Genomic DNA, 20,971 nt, shown 5'->3' with positions numbered 1-20,971 from the left:
TTTTTAGTAGAGACGGGGTTTCACCGTGTTAGCCAGGATAGTCTCGATCTCCTGACCTTGTGATCCGCCCACCTCGGCCTCCCAAAGTGCTGGAATTACAGCCACCGCGCCCAGCCTGGTTTCCCTTTCAATGTTCAGTCTCATTCCCTGAGAGTAGGACATTCTTTGTGTTTGCACAAATGTTTGCATCAATCTGTTTCATGTACATGACATTTTAGAGCTTAGTATTTCTTAATTCATTATCTACTTTGATCCTGAAGAGTTCCTTATTTCTCCCTCTTCCCTACCTCCATTATAAGGTATGGAAAACACACATTACTTTATACTCATTTTACAGATGAGGAAACAGAGGTCAAAATGGAGAAAAACGATTTGCTCTAGGTCTTACTGCAAGGTAGAGATTCTAATTTGCACTTCTGGCTCAACTCTTTTTCTGTTTCATTGCAAAAATGTATAATACTTAGGTGGAAAAACATCCCAATCCATTGGCCACCATTGTGATATTAACACAGAGGAGTACATGGTGGTTCTGTTGATTGAGGGTGGTGGAGGGAAAGTGCAGGAAGAGAGGCCTGATTGGAGGTGGCTGGAGAAGACATTGAGAAGGGGCTTGGGGACAGGGACAGAGGAAGCGAGAGTGACAGCTCTCTCGCACACCCACTGGACCCATTTGTGTTAGCTCCCTGGGCCCATGGGCAGGCACATTTCTGATCCATGATGTTGACAGAGGACCCAGAACTCAAGCAAGGCCATATGCAAGTTCATGTTTTAAGGGAGCAAACTCTAAGAGAGCAAGAGGTGTGAAAGTAGAGGAGCAAGAGGTGTGAAAGTAGAGGAGCAAGCTTCTCCTGGGGCAGCTGAGGAAGCTGATCACCCCCACCACCCACAAACCCCTGAGCTTGGCAAAGCCCATGTAGTCAGGTAATCCACACACTCCTGCCTTAGGGCCAGAGCCACCCTCCCTTCCCTGCCCTCTGGAGACCAGCTGTCCTTCTTCCTCTAGGTCCTGTCTCCTGCCCTCCGTTCCATGAGGTCCTTGAGTAGCCTTGCTGCCGATAGAACCCAAATGGAAGAGGTAGCTTGGATTCTGTGGTACTGTTCCCCATCTCAGGCCATCTTGCTGGTTATCTTATTTGAGTTTTGTGATCATGTGGGAAGGAAGCAAGGAGTCCTCCCCATTTGACAGATGAAAAAACTGAGGCCAAAAAGAGTTCGGGGGCTTGTCCAAGGTCACACTGTGAGTTACTGGCTTAGCCAGGACCAGCATCCAAGGCCTGGCTTTAGGAGTTTCAGTTTCTCGTCACCTTCTCCAGGTTTTATTGACATTAATTCCCCTCCTGATGGCTCACCTTCCCCTTTCTGCCTCCAGAGGTAAGACTTGCTTGACAGAGTCTGCCAGAATGATTTGGGGTTTAGTTAAAAACTAGGAATTTCTGCCCCAAGCCACCCAATGGGAAGATAGTAAGCAGAAAAGAAATCCCTCAGAGACAGAAAGCAGGTGAGAAAACAGTTTTCAGGGACTATGTTACTTGGATGATGGTAGTAACTAATACCCGACAGTGTATTACCCTGTGACAGACACTGTGTGCTAAGGGCTTTACATGAATTAACTTATTTCATACCCTTAATAGCCATATGGGAGAGAGACAAGATTATAACATGTGATATCAGAGAAGTTAAGCAACTTGTGCCAGGTCACACAGCTAACAAATGGCAGAGCTGGGATTTCAACTCACAAGGCCTGGATTTAGAGTCTTTGCTCTTAACATGTATTAGCTTATTTCATCTTCCCCATGCTTCTGTGATAGGGGTACTATCAGTACCTGCGTTGTAGAGATAGTAAAACAGAGATTCAAAGAGAAAAGGTGATTTGCCCAAGCGGTAAGCTAACAGTCTTGTTCTGTTTGAGTCCAGGCCAGACAGCACCTCTTTCACGTGCATACCCCAGGAGTGGAGATGACAGATGCTGACCATAGCTAGCACTGAATATGTATGCATAATGCGTCAGCCAGTGTTCTAAGTGCTTTGTGAGTATTCACACATGCAACCCTTACATGGGCCTTATGAAGTACATACAACTTACCCCCATTACACAGATGAGGAAACCGAGGTCCGGGGAGGTTAAGTAGCTTGCCAAGCATCACACAGCTGGTAGGTGGTACAGTCTGGCTCCAGAGCCCTTCTTCTTTTCTGCCTTGTGTGCTGGACAAAGGCCCATTTTAGGCCTAAGGGACATGAAACACTGTGCAAAAATAGCATCTAGGTAAGAGAGAGTTGTATCCAGGGAAACATCAGCCTCCTCCACTCCGAAAAGCACCATAATAAAAGCTGATGCTCTCTGGTGCAGCCCAGATCAGGGTTTGGGAGGCACCCTCAGCTGAGATACTGAGAACCCAAGAATGAGACAATAAGATGCTCCCCAGAGGCTTGGCAGCCTGGGGAATTCAGTGGGTTCTCATTAATGGAAGCCCACAGGATATGCCCAATAAAGGATGTTGCTGATTGGGAAGGCCGGCCCCTTGCTTTGCACAGAGGAGATCCCAGTGTCAGAAATTATTAGGGGTCAGGTTTGTCTGTGAGCCAGGCTGGGAGCCAGGGCAGAGGTAGTGGGGAGATGAGAGGAGAGGGCTATTAATAAGACAAAGAGGAGGGGAAATGGGATGGGGCGGGAGTGAGAGTGAGATTGAGAGAGAAGCAGGAGAGAAGGGAGACATACTGAAGCAATCGGAAAAAAAGTCAAAGAAGACAGCATAATTTTCAGCAGGCTCTTTTTCATCTCCCATCCCCCACACCCTTGACTCCATTCCTTTTTGCCTCTCGCCTCTAAGTTGGCAATTAAGTTATCATACAAATTACAAAGACAATGGAAGTGGCTTCTTGAAAAATGATTTCAGGAAATAAATAATTGTCTTCATGAGCACTGGCCAAATACAATGATTCTGGTTCCTTTTTTTTTTTTCCAAGATGGGGCTAGAGAGGGAGAGGTGGGGAGCAGTTGACAGGCCTGCTGGTGGAATTGCCTCTCTGTGGCTCTGTCTCTCTCTCTTTCACAAGTGAAGGTACATTTCATCATCATGTCTGACTATCCCAGCCAGGTAAGTGCTCAAGACAATGAAAACTAGAGACATAAAGCAGGCCGCAGCCTCCATCCCCAGGTGGAACCCAGAAGCCAGCACCCAGAATGACAGGGAGCCCAGTCTCTCCCCTGAGACTCCAGCAAAATCTGCAGTCCTCTGCCCCATGGTTTTAGGGCAGAAAAGCCTGCCACCCTCTTGCACTCCAGGAAAAGCAAAACTCACCCCCAACATACCACCCCCACCCCAAAAGAGCTTGGAGGGGGAATGTGTTTCATTCAACTCAGGCAGAAAGATAAACTTGTTCCTCCCAAGAAGAGGTACATTTCCCTTGAAGACTCCAAGTCCTACATTCAGAGTTCCTGGTTAGAGCTCCTAGCTAAGGATGGACAGCTTCTGTGGAAGTCTTTGCAGGTCATAACAGGTGGTTTTCTTTTTGTTTATATTTTACAGTGTTGATGGTAGCTTCACGGTGTGGTGTTGTCTCCTACTTATGTGTAACACTTTTGTCCTTCTCTTCTTTCATCCCTCTCTGCCTCCCTTTTTTCCCCCCTTTCTTCCTTACTTTTTTCTACCTTCCCTTCTCTCCCTTCCTTCCTTCCTTTTTTCCCTCCTTCCTTCCATCTTTCCTTCCTTCCTTTCTTCCCTCCTTCTTTCCATCTTTCCTTCCTTCCTTTCTTCCCTCCTTCCTTCCGTCTTTCTTTCCATCCATTCTTACTTCCATTCTTTTCTTCTTTCCTTTTTTCCTTCCCTCCTTCCATCCTTCCCTCCCTCCCTTCTCCTTCCTTCCTTCCTTTCCTTCTTCCCTCCCTCCCTCCCCACCTCCCTCCCTCCCTTTCTTCAACACACATTCACTGAGCACCTACTGTATGTCAAACTCTGTTCTACATTCTGGGAGTACAGCAGCAAGGTAGGCAGACAAGGTCCCTGGCCTCATGTGATTTACATTCTATAAAGAAACTACAGACAATCAACAATCAACTACAGACTCACCACCAACAATACTTTAAATAGTGTTAAGCGCTATGAAGGAAAAAAATGCAGGAGTGTCACGTGGTGAGGCAGGAGTGTCATGGTGTTGGCTGGAGAAGTGGGGTGGGGGTGTCCATACTAGGTTGGACAGTGAGGAAAGGTGCCCCTGATGCTGTCTGTGAATGAGGGGAAAAGCAGTAAAAGGAAAGGTCAGGACGGAGGATGGGGAGTGGCATGGGATCCTACAGGACATGATTTTAGATTTTCCTCGGGTGAGTTGGGAGCTAGGGCAGAGGAGCGGCATGATCCCTCCAGCTGTGGTGGCCATGGGTAGAGGGGCCAAGACAGAGGCAGGAAGGCTGATACAATGATCTGGGTGGGAGACGGGCAGAGTGAAAGCAGTGGAGACAGTAAGGCTGGGGGATCCTGGATGTATTTTGAAGGTAGAGCTGGATTTGCTTAGGAACTGGAGAAAGTTAGTGTCATCCTTGGGTGATGACAAGGTGAGTATGAGTGAATGGTCTGCAGCTCTCCCCTGGGGATGAGACGTTTACAGCTCCTATGCATGCCTCTGCTTTGGAAGCAAAGGCAGGGAAGCTAACATGTTGACCTCCTTCCAGAGCTTTCTGGTGGCCAGCAGAGAAGGCACCCTCCTAGAATGTTTATCCTTGCCACCCCTGCCAGGCGCCTCTCTGCAGAGTGTTCTTACCCCCTTTTTGCACAGGGTAAAAAATACATATATTCCTTGATTTTCATTGATCCATCTTGAATCAATGCTTTTAAAAAATCTCACGCACATTTGGCTTAAGAGCCAAAGCACGCATTTTATGTTTTGACATGGTGTCATCGATCGGAGGCACCTGTGTGTGTGCCCCACCTGCCCAAGCCCCCCGCCCATCCCCCCGGGGGCCGCCCTGTCGCGCTGCATCCTTAATGGTCTTGCCCCTGCCTGCACCTTCAGTGCCTCCCCTGGCCCTCAGCACGGGGCCCTTTCTCGGGTTTTTTGAAAGAATCAATAAGGTGCCGAGGCCTCCTGTGGCTGCCTGTCACTCACACTCCACCATATAATAAATTATGTATCTCTGTCTCTCTCGCTATTGCTCTAATTTTTATTGCGTTTGTTGATGGCTCTGTGATGGTTGACTTTGTCCAGGCTCAGAAGCAGGGTGCAGTTGAACTTTAGTGAGGACATGGAGAAGGGGCAGCAGGTTTAGGAAGAGGGGCCATGGGGGCAGTGGGGGAAGAGGAGAAGGCATTAGCTGCAGACTATGAAAATGGGCTTGCTCTGAGCCTCTGGGGCTTAGGAGAGCTAAACTGCTTCCTGTGGTCTTGGGACCTTCTCAGTGGGACAGGGCTGTATCAGAAACCCCCCAGGTTTCAGCCTAGGAAGAAACACATATTTCTTGGGGGAAAGGGAGAGATTAAGGTGGCATACCACAGCATCTCCTGCCGGATGTTCTACCCTGACTTTTGGGCCAACAGGGAACTTTGCTGAGGCTGGGTCAAGCCATAGGTGTGGAAACAGTGGGTGTGCTGGGGAGTGGGCTTCCTCACTCAGGGGCCTCCCGAACACCCATCCTGAATGATGTGTTAAAAGAACAGTAGGCAGGAATGCAGCAGGCCCAATCCCTTGGCCCCAGTTACTGTGTAACTAGAAACAAGCTTGTTCTCTTCCCTCAAATGTATAGCCAGGAGATCAAAGTAGCTGATACTTACAACAGCGGCCAATTATTGAGCACTCGCTATGTACTGTCTCAGGTCATCTCCACAACAACCTTTAGGCGTGGGCAATCCCAATCCCAATTTACAGATGAGCAAACTGAGGCCAAAAAGTTAAGTTGGTTGCCCAAGGTTGCGTGGCTAGAAGTGAGCAAAATTTGAACCAATGCCTATCTGGATCCAGAGGCCATGATCCTAGTGGCTCCGCCTTGCTAACTATTTTTGTTGTTCCTGAGACCCCTGCTCTTTGCCTCTTTGGTTCTCTTAGAATCTGTCCCCATGGCCTTTGCACCCTCTGTCCCATTAGTGACCTCAGTCACTAATGTCTGGTTTTCCTCACCTCCTCATTGCTTTTCCAGCTCCTCTAACATCTTTGTGGCCAACTCTCTGAATTCACTTCCCTCTGTTGAGTTCCTGGAGTGGGTTTTGTTTGCCCGGATGCACTTTGAGTGACAGATTCAAGGGCCAGCCACTACTCAGTGCCAACTAACTATTGCTCATCAGTAGCAGGCCCATGGGCCTAGCATGGCCTGCTCTTCTAATCTCTCAAGCAAAGCCAAGTGTCTGGATTTTTATACAATGCCTCATTTTTACATGTTAACACCAATTCAAGCTTTAAAACAACATTCCAAAGACTGAATACAACCTGTCCATGGGTCCCAGCTTGCAACTCTGCTCCTTATCGTGACTCAATGTTTTTTGCTGCTGTTTCCTTCCTTCAGTACTTCTTGGGTCAGATCCTAAGGAGGGGAGTAGGTTTGGTCAGCTCATGCCTTATGCTAGGTCAGTCACTGACCACTCAATGGATTCTCTGCCTTTGAACTGGGTGCCCTCCCTTGGCCAAACACCTAAGGTTAGGGGGTGATCTCATGGCACAAAACCACATTGATGAAGCCTGTCTATTTGGCAAGATGGCTTGCCTTTTAATCCAGTGTTCTTTCCATCTTACTTCTTAGGCTTGCTTTAGTTAGTCAGTACTTTGTTTCATTTTGTTGAGAATCAGAGCCAGGACTATAACCTAGATCTCTAGATTTGGATAAATCTATTAGGACTTCGGCTTATTTTTATGAAAGACCAAAGGCTCAGGCCTTCTTTCTGATGATCCTTCTAGGCCTGGTGGTCTACGGTTCTAGAGATTTCTTTTCTGTAGCATCCATCCATCCATCCATCCATCCATCCATCCATCCATTGATCCATTTATCCCATCTATCTATCTATCCATCCATCCATCCATCCATCCATCCATCCATCCATTGATCCATTTATCCCATCTATCTATCTATCCATCCATCCATCCATCCATCCATCCATCCATTGATCCATTTATCCCACCTATCCAACCATTCATACATGCATGCACTCATCTATCCTTTCATCCATCTATCCATTTATCCATCCATCCATCCATCCATCCATCCATCCATCCATCTATCCATCCATCTATCCATCTACTCATCCATTGATCCATGTATCCCATCCATCCATCCATGCATGCACTCATCCATTCATCCATCTATCCATCCATCCATTCATCCATCCATTGATCCATTCATCCATCCATTATCCATCCATCCAGCAAATATTTATTAATTATCTACTATGCACCATACCAGGCACTGTACTGTGCTGTATAAAGTAGTAAATGACATAGATCAGCACTGTCCCCATAGAACTACATTCTAGTCAGAAGAAAAAGACAATAAATAAGCAAATAAATACATATATCAGGTAATTTTAGATAGTGATAAGTGCTATAAAATAAAGAAAACCAAATAGAAAAATAGGACCAAAGGTAAAGAGATACTTTGGGGTGGCTGGTTAGGAAAAGCCTGTTTGAGGATGACATTGAAGTTCATATTTGAAAGTAGATCTGAGGAGAGAATATTGTAGATAGACAATATTCTAGATAGAGGGTCAGTGAGTATAAAGACACTGAGAGTGAAAGGAGGAGCAGAATGAAGGCCAGAGTGGTTGGATCCACAAGGGAGAGAGTGATAGGAGATAAAGATGGAGATATATCTGGGCCTAGATCTTCCAGAGCTTTGTAAGCCATGGAAAGAACTTGAAGTTTGATTCTGAGTACCTGGGAAGCCATCTCTGACCAGGGGAACTCCTTTGCCTGTCATCTAGCTGTCACCACTGCTTGGGTATTATATCCCTACAGAGACCAGAAGCAGCTGATGTGGCTAGGCCAGGTCCCAGAAGTGAGCCTGTGTCATGAATGTGGGAGGCTGGACATCCCACTTGGCCTGGTTGAAGCTCTGAGACCTGTGCTTTCAGCTGCGCCTGTGCTTCAGGATTCAGGTGGGGAGAAAAGTCATGAGGTCAGGCAATTCATGCTGGTGGCTAGGGGTCGGCTAAGCTGGGGTTAGGTCTTGACTCTGCCTGATGACCTTGCACAAGTTACCTACCTCCTTGAGCCCCAGTTTTCCCATCTGTAAAAGGGACACAATCACAATGCCCTCCTGTGGCTGTTGAAATGATTAAGTGAGATAATGTACAGAAGAGCTGAGCACATGTTGCTCAATATATTTTAGTTATTTTTTCCCATCATCATAATGTATTAACAGCAGAACTCTCTGGAGTTTGGGTTCTTGTGGAAGGAGGCAGGGCGGGGATCCTGGGTACCATTTGTTTTAGTCCAGGGCTCTATTAGAGGCAGAACTGCCGTCTGAGACAGCTGTCTCTGCCCCCAGCTTAGAGTAACCTTGGGATCCTCATCTGTAATATGAGGGAAGTGGGCTCAGTACACTCTTTGACCTTCCCCTCTGACATTCCGACGCTCAACTCTGACCACTCCCAGAGGTGGGACTGAGTCTGCCCTGTACTGTGGGGAAGTCGCTCAGGCCCTGAGGCTCAAGGTTGGCTGAGGGTCGTCTGCGGGCTTGAAGTCATCCAAGGTAGGATCCTCAACTCCTAGTCAGCTAAGATAAAGGACCTTGGTACCCAACTGAGAAGAAGCTAGTTAAGAGCAAATAACGGTTCCCATTGTGCTTAGACTGTATTTCAATCAGCCAACCCAGCGTTCATCCATCTGCAAAAAACCCAAACTTCTAGCACACTGTGTTCCAAGCATGGTGCAAAATTACTTCCTGACAACTCTTTGAAATAGATTTCTTCATTTTATAGATGAGGAAACCAAGAATCTAAGAGGTCAAATGGATTATCTAAGGTCACACAGCGAATGCATGTCAGGATCACAGCTCTTTCCTGTTCTCCATGCCTTCACTGCTTCCCAACCAAAGCCACCACTGTCTCTCATCTGGAAGACATCAATATCCTCCCCACTGGCCTTTGGGCTTCCACTCTGCCTCCCTCCAATCCATTTTCTACAATAAAGACAGACTGATTTTTTTTTTTTTTTTTTTAAATAAAAACGTCACACCTTGTATGTACCAGGCTCTATCCTAGGTGCTGGGGATACAGCAGTGCAAGCTGTCTTCATGCTACTCTGGCTTCCTGTTGCTCACAGGATAAAATCCAACATACCAAGTGTCTTGACTGTGGTAGAGGCAATGGGAGTGCCCTGCCCTAGGGTCAGGCAATAAGGGATTTTCTCTGGAGAATGTAAACACAATAATAAAACCAACTAAAAACTGATCTTTCTTTATGATCATCCCGCACCAGCAATTCTATACAATGTTAGTAATAAAATACTCCTCTCTGCTTGACCTGTAAATGGGTGGCCATATAATTGATCACTACTAATAATTACATCAAGACAATAAGCATAAACAGAGACATCTAAGGCCCTACCTGTAAGGCCCTTTGGAATCTGGTCCCTGCCTACCTCTTTAACCTGATATCTTTAAAGATTCTACCTCATTTAAGCAAAAAGGCCCACTTTTGACTCTATATACATTTCCAACTTCTCCTTACCTTGGGGCTCTGCCCAAGACCTAAAGGATGGCACTTGTCCAGAGAAGGGGACTGGGCACTGCAGCCAGAGGGAAGGACAAGGCTCAGGGCTTTGTAGCACTTCCCTTGGTTCTCATCCAGGATCTGCAGGCCATGGGAACTAATTAGGGTCTTGGCTGAAATATTGCATCCTCAGAGAGGCCCTGTCTAAGCCCAGAAACCAGGAAGTCTCTAGTGCATAGTTCTTTCCCTTTATGTCTCTTATGACAATGGTGATTGTTTTGTTACCGGTGTGGTTGCTATTTTATGACCCTCTCTTAGTCTCTAAGTGCCATGGCATTGGAGGCCATGCCTGATTTGCTCATGGTTGTACTCCCAACACCTAACACAGTGCCTGGCACATGGTAGACACTCGCTAAGCATTGCTGGAATGGATGGATGGATGGATGGATGGATGGATGGATGGATGGATGAATGGTGAAGCTGAGATCCAAATCTAGGCTGACTCAAAGCCCATGATCTTCCCACCACCTTAATTCCAAGGCTGCCAGCATGGTTGAAAAATCAGATTATATCCAGGCAGGAGGGCCTTCTTGTCAAAGTCAAGGCCAAGATCAGTGGGGGAAAGGATCAGGTAAAAGCAAAGGATCCAGATGTGCAAATTCCCTTCAATGGGGCAGATGTGACCCAGTGATTCCATGCCAGGCATAACCATTGCATCTGGTTGCTCATTTCCATTAAAGGAATTGTAGCAGGTGCAAAAACCTGAGATTATCCCAAGAATTAAGATATGAAAAGCATGTTAGATCACTAAATTCCAATTAGGGAAATTAAATTGTGCACACTCCCTTTCTGACGGAATATTGGGAGCTTGCATTAGCTCTGGGCTCCAGTTCTAATAAAATTAGAGAATAACACTTTAATCGAATTGTGCTTAAAAGGATCATGCTGACAAATGTGATTGTATCTGGCTGGGATGCACACCTTCTCCAGCAATCATTAAATCCAATGAAATGCCAGTCTCAGGATCTTGACAGTTTTCTGAAACAATCTGTGAACCGTGCTGTATCTTGGAGTATCTAATCAATTTAGAGCCGCCTCATTAGGACTTGGCTGCTAACGGATACTTAAAAATCAAAGCAAATTACTGCACTCCATGGATAACTAGCTAATCATATCGATACAACATGGCTGGATTGTGTTGCAACAATTCATTTCCTCTTTAAGAAGCCACTGTCACCTATAATTTAGGGATTGAGATTCATAAGCCTGATGCAGACAGCTCCGATGTCAAGGATTTTCCTGAGCACAGGGCCAAGGGGTGCACATCACCCCAGCTAATTAGGATAAGCTAAAGCCAGCCTCTGACTCCCATCATTCACACCCTACCTCATTCCCAGATATTGAGCCCAAGACTCTGTTATACAAAAGAAGAATCAGAGGTTCCGAGATGGGTAGCATCTTTCCCAAGATCACACAGCAAATGAGTGGCAGGGCCAAGATTTGGCCCTTCTTGACATCACATCAGACTTTCCAATATAATTTCAACAGAAAGTTAGAACAGTGATTTTTCTTTCATCGATAGTTTACATGAGTCCCATTTTAATGATCTTACTAATAATGAACATTACCATCATCATTATAATACCAATGGCCTATCCTTATATGGAACTTATTAGAAATATAATTCATTTAATCCTTTCAGCATTCCTAGAGGTATGTTCTGTGATTATTGTGATAGCTGTTAATGCCATCTACTAAATATGTCTGGCTCTTCTGCTCCAGTACACATGGTAGGTCTGTACTTCTTGGCTTCCTGGGGTCAAGTTGGCCAGGAGGCTGGTTCTAGCCAAAGAGTTGTGAATTGAAGGACTGTGTGTTATTTACAGGCAGAGCATTTAACTGATGTTTCAAGATCTCTACCATTCTTTTTTCCTCTGCTTCATCAGGCTGAAATATTTGAGTCAGTGGCTGCCCCAAATACAGTAAGCAGAAACTCCTAGCTAACCAACAATGGTGATGTAGCATGAATTAAAAGTAAACCTGTGCTTTTGGAAGCCTCTGAGATTTTGGGGTTGTTTGTTATTGCAGCATAACCCAGCTTGTCCCGACTGATGGAATCATCACCCCCATTTTACACACGAGGAAACAAAAGCACACAGACATGAAGTGGCTAGAGCTAGGTCATAGTTGGACACTGTCAGTCAATTTCTCTACAGCCCAGATGTCTCTTTGGGCCCACAGAGTCACAGTGAGTGGTGGGTGCTGGGAACTGCTTTTCAGAGACGCGGGTCAGGCGTGTTGAGACCACTTGCCCCTGCCACTCAGCTCATGTTTAATCAGATGTACTTTTTAATCTGCTCTTTTTTAGGCATGTGAACCACTGGCTGCTCTGAAAAAAGTCCTTTTGATATCTTCAGAGAAAAACTCATCTCATCTTCAAAGATGCGAGTCCATGCTTTACCAAAAGGACTGTCTCTTTGTTGGAGAAATTCCAGGCACAGGGAAGGCCTAGGCAGGAAGCTACATTCCGCAGGGACATTTCTGCACCCACCCTCCGAGACTGACTATGCTGGCAGCCATGGGTTTTAGTTAGGAAGAGGAAGACTCTGCAGCTATGCTCTCCTGAGCGTGCCATGCCATTGGCCTTGCAGAACCTCTAAGGTGTTGGCTGCTTGGAGTTCCAGGAGCAGTTTGAGGGGTGGGGTTGGGGGAGGGAACCCGAGACCCCAGAGCTTGAAGAGGGAGTGGAGGAGAAAGTTTGTAGAAATTGTATACAGCTTCAGGAAATGTATACCCTTGGCGAGCCATATCTGAGTCGGTTAAGACAATAATTGCAGGCCTTCCCGACACAGAGAGAGGGCAGGATGGCAGGGCCTGCTATTATCATGTTCTCTCAGGCACAACAGCTTGTTTACAGGAGGGCTGTGGACTGCAAAGTGATTGTCTGGTGGCTCCGGAGGCAAAGGCTGCTCCCCACACCCCCTCCTTGGGCCCAAGCCTGGCCATCAATCTCAGTGCTTAATCCTGGGGTGCCCATTGCTAGGATGCTCAAGGGAGCAGCCGCTGGGGTGCAGATGGTTAACCAGGTGCCATTATCAGCTCCCATCCATGCCTCAAGTCTTTTCCACCTGCCAGAGGCCTAGAGAAAGCCAGCACTGCCCCGGCCGGGATGTTTAGTTGGAAGGCACTTAGGACCTAAATGCAAGAAATCCAAATTCTGGTCTGAACTCACTGCTCACTCACTGTAGGACCCTGGCTGGGTCCCTCCCTATCACACCCTCAGTAGTCTCATTTTAAAACAAAAGAGTCCCAGCAGATCAGCCTATCTGTCTCCATACCCTCATTATGCCTTGGGTCACGGCATTGCTCTTGCCCCAGTTACCCAATCAGTCCGTGTTCCTCCTCATCATGTTGGATCAATTCTGCCCTCTAGCTCCTTCAAAGCTCACACCTGGGTCTGTTCCACCACCAGAGATACTTGAACAAAGGGCTGGGGACCTAGGGTTGAGGAATCAACATCTCCATACCTAGAAAGGCCACAGTCCACAGTGCAACTCCAAGTGTGCTCCATGGACTGACAGCCCTGCCTCTCCTTTTTCTGTCACAAGCTTCCAATCAAAGTCTGGTGACAGCACATCTGATTGGTGGACCCAGGTCAAGTGATTGTTTTCTAGCTGCAAGGGAAGATGCGAAAGCATATTCCTGGCATTTCCAGCTTTTCCATTAGGAAGTGGATCTGATTCATTAGGTGGGGATTCCACTGTCATAGAGGAAGAGAGTTCAAAGGTCATAAGGTCAGCAAGGGTCCCCTACAAGTTATAAATATAAAACTAACTTATAGCCCTTATAATGCTATAAAATGCAAACACTGATGAAAGAAGTATAAATTTTAGTTAAAGAAGCAGTAACATTCACTTATTAAAAACATTTAAGATGAACAACATTGTTTTGCTGAAACTAAATCACTACTTGAGATAAGAATATGATGCTGACTGCTACATCAATGCTCTTCTGAGTTGTGGAAACATTATGTAATACATTTGTCAACTGGTCTTCATTTGGCACTAAGACTTCTTCCCATATTAAGTTTATCTCTGTTCTTTTCTCCTTAACCCTTGACAATTATACTTGTACTTTTTGATACCAATATGATTGTAGGCACAAAAGCAGATATGACACTGGAAAGTGTGATAGTTCTCAGTTATGTGGTCATCCCTGTGGCCTAGAATATTCTGAAATAGTAATTAATGTGAAAATTCTTTACAGTCTCCAAAGTATCCTACAATGTAAGAAATTCTCTCATATGCTCCTCCTCAAATGGTAGACATCAGTCTTGCTTCGCAATATTTCCAGATCTTCTTCCCTTCCATATACACAGGGGAATTACATTTCCTTCTCTCTTCAACATTAGGTGTGGTTTTGTGACTTGCCCAGACCAATGACTATGTCACTTTTGTATGGAAACATTTCTGTTAATTCATGATTTTCAACTTCCCCTTCACACGGTCATGGTGGCTAGAGATATTCCGGGTGGTATCCTAAGTGAATGAAGATGACATGCAACAGAGCCCTTGCCAACATATGATGACATGTAGTATGAGTGAGTGAATAAATCTTTCTTACATTAAATCACTGAGGCTTTTAAAGTTATTTGTTAAGCAGCATGGCCTAGCCTGTCCTGACTGACACACTTAGTAAGGCATGGGTTACAATTGCTGTTATCTCCTTTTTATACAGCCAATACTTCTTTATAAGCACAGAGAGTTTGAGAACCTTGCTCAAAGTCAGACAACTAGAAAAATTCAGAAACAGGACTCCAATTCCCAGTCCAAGTCATTCCAAATCCCATGCTTCTCCTAGCAATTCCCAAAGCTGAAAAGACAGAGTTCCAGCAACCAGCAGCAAGGCTGATAGAAAACATGGAATGTCTTAGTGGCTGGAGTCCATGTTTTTCGAGGCACCGATGTAAGCGATCATTTTGAGTGCCAAACACATTTGTACTTCAGAGCTTCCCAACTTTAACAATGGGGCATTCTGAATCTTTGGATTTAAAAAGTCATAGTTCTCAAATTCCCCTCCACTGCCGGGGAGGTCGACATGATGATAGATGCATTTGGAGTGGTTGAGCTTCCGTTCCAAGAAGCACTCTGAGGCCATAAACCTGTTCACAAGAGTGATGTGTGTCCCTGGGTCTGTGGGTGGTCATGCAGTTTTCGAGAGAAGGACTCTACTTTCTGCCTTGAGGGCTCCACCCACCTTCACTTGAGAAACAAGCCTCTCATCTGGAGGCAGAAAATGTGGCTTATAGGACAGGTGGCTCAGGAAAAACACCAGTCATTCCTCACAGGATGATATTAGGGGGAAGTAGGCAGAGGTTGCATATTTTAACCAACATTTTCTCCAAGGGAAGTAGCATTTACTGGGGACTTAGAGCTCAATTCTAGTCACATGTTTTGAGAACCAAGTGCTTCCTGTGGGTTCCTGAGCATTTCCAACTTGAGGCTTCTTGCCAAGCCATCTGGACTGAAAACAGGTATATTAGTCAAAGATCTTCAGAAAAACAGAACCAATGTCCAGATCTACATCTATATATCTGGCTTCTGTTTTCTATATATATGGAGAGAGGGAGAGAGATAGAGATAGAGAGAGGGAGAGATTTACTTTCAGAAATATTGTGAGGCTCACACCTCACAAAATTAGGGTTGGCAAGACTCAAATCATCTGTAGGGCAAGTTGGCAGGCTGGAGATTCAGGTAAAAGTTTTTGTTGCTATCTTAAGTCAGAAGGCTAGCATATTATTCTGTTCTCACACTGCTATAAAGAACTTCCTGAGACTGGGTAATCTGCAAAGGAAAGAGGTTTAATTGACTCACAGTTCTGCATGGCTGGAGAGGCCTCAGGAAACTTACAATCATGGCAGACGAGGAAGGGGAAGCAAGGACCTTCTTCACATGGCAGCAGGAGAGAGAAGTGCAGGTGGGGGAAATGCCAGTTGCTTATAAAACCATTAGATCTCATGAGAACTCACTCACGATCACGGGAACATCATGGGAAAACCACCCCTGTGATCCAATCACTTCCCACCAGGTCTCTCCCTCAACACCTGGGTATTACAATTCAAGATGAGATTTGGGTGGGGACACAAAGCCTAACCATATTAGCTAGAAACTCAGGTAGGATTTCTATGTTGCAGCATTCCTTCTTTGGGTGAATTGCAGGCTTTGTTCTTCAGGCCTTCAACAAATTCCATGAGACCCACCCACGTTCGAAAGGGTCATCTGCTCTAGTTAAAATCAACTGATTGTAAATGTTGATCATATCTTAAGAATATCTTTACAGCAACATCTAGACTAGTCTTTGACCATACAAAGACTAAGTTACCACAGTCTAGCCAAATTGACACATAAAATTAACCATCATATCAGGATCAATCCTAAAAATGTGCATTGGGGAGAGGCTTATATATGAACAATGGGGCCAGCTAAGGCCTTATGGACCACAACTATATACAAGAAATTCCACTTCCTTTAAAAATTATCAAATTATTTTTATTTTTTTTTTAGTAAAGACAAGGTCTCGCTATGTTGCCCAGGCTGGTCTTAAACTCATGAGCTCAAATGATCCCCTGGCCTTGGCCTCCCAAAATGCTGGGATTACAGGTGTGAGCTACTGTGCTCAGCTTTCCTTTTTTTTTCTCCCAGAAACGGTGTCACTCTGTTGTCCAGGCTGGAGTGCAGTGGTGCAATCAGCTCACTGTAGCCTTAAAACTCCCACCTCAGCTTCCTAAGTAACTAGGACTACAGGTGTGTGCCAGCACTCCTGGCTATTTTATTTTTATAGAGATGGGGTCTCACTATATTGCCTAGGCTGATCTCAAACTCTTGGCCTCAAGTGAAGATTTCCACTTCTGATGTCTCCAAACTCCTAGCTCCAACTCCAGTTTGGAGTTTTTCTGATGAATGATAACATTTGATAAAAGTAATAATAAAGATAGCAGATAGAATTTATTAAGGCCTATGCTTTACATACATGCCTCCATTTAACAGAACATCCCTGTGAAGTGGGAACTATTACTATTCCATTTCACAGATATGAAAACTGAGACAGAGAGAGAGAGATGCAGTTATAGCAATAAGGACTGGAACCTAAATTCCTCTCACCATCTATTCTTTCCCTCATAAATTTCCTCTGTAGTTCACTGCGGAGGGAGCTGCCATTTCATTTTCTTCATCATGGAGCCAGAAACACCAATGATCTGGAACTGTGTAGCCCAACAGATTCTTTCTATCTGTCTAGCGCACAATTCGTCCCAGGACCCTATGCAACCCAGGTTATTTTAGTTCTTCGCTGGGAAGAAAACACCTATCTCTTCGCGTCTGACACAGCTGTCATCTCTTCCTTTTTCTCATTTACGCAGCATCTTACTCATTCAAAACATTTGTTCAGTATCCACTCATTCCAGTGTTAGGATGTAATCATGAATAATAATGTTGATAATGGTGGTGGTGATGCTGCCGCCGCCGCCACTGGTAACGATGATGAGGCAAAGGTGGTGGCGATGGTGATGATGACAGTACAGCCTCCTGGATGGGGTCCGATCAGTGCAAGACTAACACCTCCCTTGCACTAGACATTATGCTTCTTCTACACATACATCCTGTGCTCATGGTCAGGGGAGCTGATTTCCTGTTCCTTGTTAATTTCGTGGCCCTGGCAACCTGTGAGCATACACAGCTGTAAACAGGCACCATCACCCTCATTATACCCTGGGAACTTCCATGTCTGTGTACCCCAGAGCACGGGAGGCCCTATATACCATGGCAGGATAGAAATCAGGGATTCGGTCTCACACTTCAAGGTCTTATCTGCTTGTTATAGTGGCATGAGTGACTACGAGCAGTGACTATATACATTCATCTCATAAAGGTAGGTTCTCACCCAGTATCATCTGTGCTAGAACCCCCTTAAAAGAGAAGCAGAAGTGGGGGTCGCTTCCTCTGGCCTTGCCACCTTATCAGCCTCTGCCAGACCAAAGGCTGGGGACTATGGTAAGTCCTCACTTAGCATTCGTAGGTTCTTGGAAACTGCAACTTTAAGCAAAACCACATGTAACAAAACCAATTTTATTATAGGTAGTAGGAGTAATCAAGAGTGAAGTTCCTATGGCACATTTCTGGCCACAGAAATATCACCAGACTTCTAAATAAAGACCAAAACATTCCAACTTTATACGTTGAAATACATGTGAGCTACACATACACTTAAGAAAGGTTAATACAAACACATGAGATTGTAATTTATCCGCTTATTCTTATTTCAGTTCAGGGTAGAGGGTGGCCGGAGCCTATCCCAGCAGCTCAGGGTGCCAGGCAGGAACCCACCCTGGACAGGATGCCATCTCATCCCAGGGTGACTGCTACACGCATCCACACTCGCTCACACTGGGACCACACAGACGCGCCAGTTCATGGAACATGCGCAGCTTTGGGGTGTGGGAGGAAACCGGAGTATCTGGAGAAATCCCAGGCAGACATGGGGAGAACGTGCAGATTCCACACAGACAGAGGCCCCAGCCAGGAATCCATTTTTTTTTCTCATCAACGTTATAACAAAATGACATTGAATGGACCATTATTCGAGGGCCTGCTGAACGGTGAACATGTGGAGCTCCTTAATGAAGGGCTGGCTACGTCTCAGAAAGGTCAAAAAAAGGAGAAATAAGGGTTGTGTAGGATCCCTTGCCTGGTCACTCCCTTGTTCCAGTAAGGCCTCTGAAGACTCAGATATTAGCAGGGATGGCCCCTGCTTTTCCTTCCATCCCACAAAACCATGGATGATCTTTCTCTGCCTGATTCTCTCTCTCTCTCTTTTTTATACCTTTTCACATCTCTCCATACAAGGCATTTCAAACTCTTCAAAATGGTGACTACAACAGGTCCTCAAGAAACTCCGATTCCTACAGGCCAAGAGAAAGGTGTTCCACGCACAACTGTTTTCCTGTGTCTCTCACAGAGCCTCCATCTTTGACCAGACCCTCAGTTCTCCCAGCTCAGCCATTGCAAGCCCCCAAAGGGGCCTTGGGATGGGCCCAAGTCCCATGAGTGAGGGTGAAGGTGTATACTCCATTCCACTTCCATCTCCCCATTCAAGAGACACATGCCAAACTTCTTACTAGGTCACCTCCCAAGCAGGCAGAGCCCACTGCAGTGAGCATCTGGCTTCTTTGGAGACAGCTCAGTAACCACCATGTAGAGGAGGGACTATTTCTCCTATTTGTGTGGCTTTGTGGCTGCCCACTGGGAAACGACTGCCACCTCCATTCTCCACTCTTATCACGCTAAGAAGCATTTCTGCTCTTTCTTCTCCTGCCTGAGGCTGGAGTCTACGACCTCTCCTGATAGGGATAGACACCAGTTCATTCTGCCATGTATGTTTTCTTACTTTATTCTCCCTTCTATCCCGTGAGACCCATTTTGTGCATTTGAGGAATCCAGGGCTCAGAGAAGTGAAGTAACTTTTCCAAGATCACCCAGCAAGTAAGCTGGGAGCAAGATTTCAAACCCAATATGCGGAGGCTGCATAAGGTAGAGCAGTAGCAATTGTTCCAATAGATAAACCTCAGAATCTCAGTGGCTGGACAAAGAAAAAAGTGTCCAGTATGTCATGCTCCAGGGACTCAGGCACCTTCTCTCTTGTGGCTCTGCCCTTGGCAACGCTTGATTCCTGATGTCACTCTAGGGTCATTTCCAGTCCAGCCAGCCTGAAGTGGGAAGAGCATACAGGATCACACAGGGAAGGAGTTTGGGGGAGGTTTATATGCACCCCTAGCCCTTTCCCTCTAAGGCCAGACCCCTCTTCCTTCCTGAGCGGCCTTAGAACCTTTCAGTAGGCTCCAGGAAGCCTCTACAGATGAACCGAAGCTGACAGCTAAGATGCAACTTTATTGCCATCTTGATTTGAGTGGTCTCAATCAACACACATTTCCTGGCTAGTCTGTTTTACCACAGGGAGGGGGAGGAGCAGGGGGGTGTGGGTAGAGGACACCATAACTGTCAGGAAACATTCTGAAAGGCTTTGAAATGGACAGAAAAAAAAGTTGCTGGGTGTCCTGTTTAGGTCACCTTTCTGGATTATCTCCACATTTCCTAGTCTTTGAGCTATTTTATAACTCTGAAAATTGTAGGAAAACAAAATGCAAATAATTCTTGTCCATGGGAATGCAAAGACATTTTGTTAGGTCAGAATGCAACTGATTGATGCCCTGTGGATAGGTTATTTTTGCATCTATTTGTAACTTCATTTCAGTTTTCTCATTTGCCAGTATATGTGCGTTCTTTGAATTCTTTGAATTCTCCTTTGAAGAGATTGTAACATCTTATTGTTGCCTAGTTAAATAAAATCTTTGACACCTGTTCATTTTATATTTGTATGCGAGTTATGATTTTACTCTTTATATGCATCTTAAAAATCCTTTAACAACTAACAGTTCCTAGAGGGAGGAGGAAAACCTATAAAACATTATACTTCCCTGCTTCTCAGGAGCCTCATGCCCATTCTGGAAGGGCAAGGACTGCTAATTCCGCTTTGCAGTTAGGGAAGCTGAGACCCAGAGAAGGGACTGCCAGATACCAAAGACAACACTGTTAGAAATGGTGGAACTGAGAATTCAGACCTGGGTGTGTTTGATTCTAAAACCTGTATTCTTAATCACGGTGCCTTGTTTCCCAACCAATTCTTCCTTGAGGAGATGGCATATTAGCACAGCAGATATCCATACTTTTCCCATTTGGAAAATGATGAAACTGAGGCTCAGATAAGTTAAATGACTTAGAGATAAATCTGGGTCCAGAATTTGGTCCTTGAACCACTGTTTCCTGGTGTATCCTTAGGTAATGAGTATCTTTTTTTTTTTTTTTTTTTTTTTTGGAGATGGAGTCTCCCTCTGTCACCCAGGCTGGAGTGCACTGGCACAGTCTCAGCTTAATGCAACCCCTGCCTCCCAGGTTCAAGTGATTCTCCTGCCTCAGCCTCCCGAGTAGCTGGGATTACAGGGGCACCATCATGCCCTACTAATTTTTGTATTTTCAGTAGAGATGGGGTTTCTCCATGTTGGTCAGGCTGGTCTCATACTCCTGACCTCAAGTGATCTGCCTGCCTTGGCCTCCCAAAGTGCTGGGATTACAGGCGTGACCCACCATGCCCAGCCTCAAGTGAGTATAATTTTCTAGCTAGTATGTTTCTTGAACATCTGGTCTAGCTTCTGTTTTGGTGTATGTGTGTGTGTGTGTGTGTGTGTGTGAAGATTGCTGGGCAGTTTTGGTTCCTAAAATGCTCTCTGAGCCTTT

This window comes from Symphalangus syndactylus, chromosome 11, assembly GCF_028878055.3.
Source record: "Symphalangus syndactylus isolate Jambi chromosome 11, NHGRI_mSymSyn1-v2.1_pri, whole genome shotgun sequence".
Classification (NCBI taxonomy): domain Eukaryota; kingdom Metazoa; phylum Chordata; class Mammalia; order Primates; family Hylobatidae; genus Symphalangus; species Symphalangus syndactylus.
The sequence above is the reverse complement of the archived record's forward strand: the minus strand, read 5'-3'. Positions refer to the sequence as shown.